Here is a 3919-nt window from a genome sequence, read left to right on the forward strand (position 1 = left end):
AGTACTATTTTTGGAAAAAAAAAAAGCTTTGTATAATAACAAAATCCAAATACCCCTCCCCTTGCACTGCGCCTCGCCTTCCCTAATAAATCCAATGTCTTGGTTTAGAAGTTGACGGTTAGGAGATGGTGGGTTTCTAAGATGTGCGGGCTAAATCTTGTTTCGCTGCTTTAGAGTTTCGTTGGACATTTTTTTTCGTGTCTGTACTTGTTAATTGTTCTGCATTTTCCATAAATAGCATCAGTCCTCATTGTCAATAAGTAGTGACGGATTTATTTCCACCACTGCATTTGCGGTTGAAGAGCTGCCTCTGAACCACACTTTTCCTTCAAGCAATTCCTCTCCCTTCCTCTCCATTGCAATCGGCCTGGAGTCGGTAAGGAGGGGGCTGGAAACTCTTAAGGAGCCGTCCAATCCTCAGCCCCGAGGTAAACCCCGCGCTCCCGACTCCCCTGCCCCCACCCACCTCCCTGCCTCGGTTGGCATCCAGACGCGGTGATCTCGGCTGCCAGTAGAGGGCACACTTACTTTACTTTCGCAAACCGGTGCGCTGGTGCCGCCTGGGGAGGGGGCGGGGGAAAGACGCTTTGCAGCAAAACCTTGCCTGGGGATTGGTCGGTCTCCGAGTTTGCGGCAAAGGCCTGGAGGCCGGAGCAATTTGCAACCTTTAAAGCTGTATTGCGCTGTGCGCTTCATTTGGAGTAGTTCCTACTCATTTAACAATTGAACGCTGCGCTGCAAACTCAACGGGTAATAATTTACCTCAAATACCAATACGCTACGCAAGATCTCCTCCTCCCCTCTCCCCGAATTTTCTTGTTTGGAATGGGGGAGGGGGGAAGGAAAGTTTTCTTACAATGCTTTTGGATGAGAGACCACGGTTGGCAAAATTGCATTTGTTTTTAATCCCCTAGTGTAGCGCGGAATAGCAAATCCCGAAGGAATCGGCGGTAGATATTGAATATAGATTAATTTAGGGAGCGAATAAATCATGTGTCGTATTGAGCAACATTCTGAGTTGATGTGTACAAGAAATGTTCATAGATGTACGCGGATTATACATAAACACTTCCACTGTGGTGTTAAAAAAATTTAGTCAGTGAACTAGGAAATTAATGCTTGAAATTTGCCAATTTTTAATTGGCCCAAGACCTACTAAAAAGGCACGGAAGTAATATTTGACTCCTCTACTTTGATCAGAATCCATGCCTTTTTTTTTTTTTTTTTTTTTTTTTTTTTTTTTTTTTTGGTGCAGGATCTCGATTCCAATAATAAAGGAGAAAAAAACCCGTGAAGGAAGTAAGTGTTCAATCTGCCCGACGAGGAAAGAGTTAACGGTCTTCTTCACCAGGGTCTTTGTAAACTCTCAGGGCAGGGTACAAAAGCTCTCCTCCTCTCCCCTTTTTGGGAACTCTATTCCCGAGGCTTGCGCCCCCTCCCCAAAAATTTCCTGTCTGGCGCCTTTGATTTCCCCCAAACCTGGGAACCCCAGACTAGTGCAAACCGGCGCCACGGGGCGCAAAGAGGATTTGCCTCTTCTGAAACCTGGCTGCGGAATTGGGAACTCCCAGTGAGAGGCGGGGGGGGGGGGGGGGGGGGGGGGGGGGGCGCCTCCTGCTTTGACAGCAAATTGGAGGAGTCATTCGAGGTGGAAGGTATCCAATCGCGATCGATAGCTGTACGCATATAAGGCACAACACTCCCGACAAATGCAATGGGTGTTTATTCATAACGCAATCTCCAAGTATACGTGGCAGTGGGTTGCTGAGTTATTTTAATATTCCAGGCATCATTTTCCTCCATATACTCTTAGTATTTATCCCCAGCGACACTAACACCCCACACATTCAGGGCGCGAGCCCATCAGTACCCTCTTCTTCCCTCTTGTCTTCATAGGATTTATTTTCCGAACGCTGCCCTTGCCCCTGCCTTCGGGAGGCGCCCGTCCACCCGCGACGTGCGTGGCGGGGCGGTGGGTACACGGTGTGTTCCTTGTTGAAGGCTCAGCTGTTCCTCCTGCGACGGTTTAAGGACGCAAGACAACTATGCGGTTTGTCCAGCCGAGCGCTGCGCCAGCGGAGCCGCGGAGAAAGGGAGAGGGTTTGAGCGGGAGCAGAAGAAAATGGTAGGCGCGCGCACTTGATTCATGCTGCGCTCTGACTGTTTACATCCGATCGCGGAGCCCTGGAGTGCCAGGCAGCCGGGGCCGAGTCTCCTCCCCGCACCCCCGCCTCTCCCCCTCCCAGCCAGTCCCCGGCAGAAGCGCCCCTCCCCGGTTCCCAAAGCGGAGGGCGGGGGAGAGAGAAAAAAGATCCTCTCTTGCGAATCCCCGCCCACCGGCCCTTTATATGCGAGGGTCTGAGCGGCCGAGGACCCCCGAGCTGTGCTTCTCCCCGCCGCGGCTGCCGCCTGGCTCCCTGCCGGCCTCGGGAAGGGCAGGGCTATTCAGAGGCTTGGCGGGAAAAAGAGAACAAGAGGGGAGGGGGGATCGTGCTATATAAAAGCTGGTTCTTGGGGCTTTATCTGACTCGCTGTAGTAATCCCAGCGAGAGGCAGAGGGAGCGAGCGGGCGCGCCCGCCTGGGTGGAAGAGCTGAGCTAGGCGAGCGAGCCGTATCGCGCTCCGGGCGCCCGGGGAAGGGAGATCCGGAGTGAAAGGGTGCTTCGCCTCCGGCCCGCCGACCCCTGCCAGCGGTGCGGCCCCCCACCCCCCCACAGCCGCACCCGCGAAACTTTGCCGGTTGCAGCGGGCGGACACTGTTCCCTGGAACTTACAACACCCGAGCAAGAACGCGACTCTCCGGTCCGCCGATTTGGGGAAACACTGCTCCCCGACGCTGCCCGGGACCCGCTCCTCTGAAAGGCGTTCCTCGCCGCTTTTTGGACGCTGGATTTCCTTCGGATAGTGGAAAATCCGGTAAGCACCCGGATCTATTTGTCTTTTCATTTATTTTCTCCACTGCTTTAATGCCGCGACCAGTCGAGTCCCCAAATCCGGGGGGGTCTTTTCTGCCGTTCCTGCGCTATTGACACTTTTCTCAGAGTAGTTGTGGTAGCTCCGGGGTGGGGTGAGGACGACCCAGAACTGGATGGGGTAGAGTGGCTTGTCAGGATGGGAAGGAAAACGGGAGCGTTTTTGAAAGTCGTCTTTAGGTTTTTTGCTTTGTATATTGACGCCACCCTCGACCTTTATTGCATTAATTGCTTTTGATTTTTTTTTGAGGGGGGAGGGAGTGCTGTGCTCCGAGGTGGGCACAGAGCCCTGTGCCTCCCGAGCTCCTGGGAGTAAGAATTACAAATTGCGTGTGGGAGCCGGAGAGCCCCGCAGCCGCTGACTTTTACGCGTCTCGGAAAGGGCATTTAAATTTCGGCTTACCGCATTTCTGACAGCCGGAGACAGACACTGCGGCGCGACCCGCCCGCGGGTCCCCGCGGCGTTTCCCATTCACCCCCTGCTCCTTATAAGAAGTTGGCACTTGGTCTTTTAAAAGGATAATAAAATTAGGGATCTTGGTCTCCCAAGGTGGCTGGTTCGGACTTGGCGTTGGGGAGGCTCAGGGAGTAGGGAAAGGGAGGCTGGGCAGGGATGTGTCCCATTCTCCCGGAAACGTGGACTTGGGGGAAACGAGGGCAGACCTCCGCATCCGTCTCCCTCGCCCCCTCGGGTGTCCGCGAGCCCCTGGGGTGCGGAGGAAAGGCGAGGAGCGGGGCTCAGGGCTTTCCCAGAACAGCTGCTACCCTCGGCGGGTGAGGGGAAGACGCCCGGCTCCGGGCGCGGAGTCGCAGCAGGGACTCTGGCGCAGTTGCGTCGCCGTGTTGGGTGTTGAAGGGAGGTGCCCCGGTTATTATCTAACACCCCCCTTTTATTTATGGGGGGGACTGTAACGGCCGGCGGCTGGGCTCGCCCCGCTAGCCAGCGC

The 3919-nt window shown here is 54.6% G+C and overlaps 1 protein-coding gene across 1 annotated transcript in view; it reads left to right on the forward strand.

Annotated features, from left to right (window-relative positions):
* Nucleotides 1-2349: 2349 nt before the first annotated feature.
* MYC (MYC proto-oncogene, bHLH transcription factor) overlaps nt 2350-3919 on the forward strand; it is a 4700-nt gene continuing 3130 nt past the window's right edge. The window contains exon 1 of the mRNA XM_029923831.1: nt 2350-2916. The gene's annotated coding sequence lies outside the window, so the exon portion shown is untranslated. The remainder of the gene's footprint in view (nt 2917-3919) is intronic.

The sequence above is a fragment of the Suricata suricatta genome, chromosome 15 (genome assembly GCF_006229205.1).
Source record: "Suricata suricatta isolate VVHF042 chromosome 15, meerkat_22Aug2017_6uvM2_HiC, whole genome shotgun sequence".
In the NCBI taxonomy this organism is placed as follows: Eukaryota; Metazoa; Chordata; class Mammalia; order Carnivora; family Herpestidae; genus Suricata; species Suricata suricatta.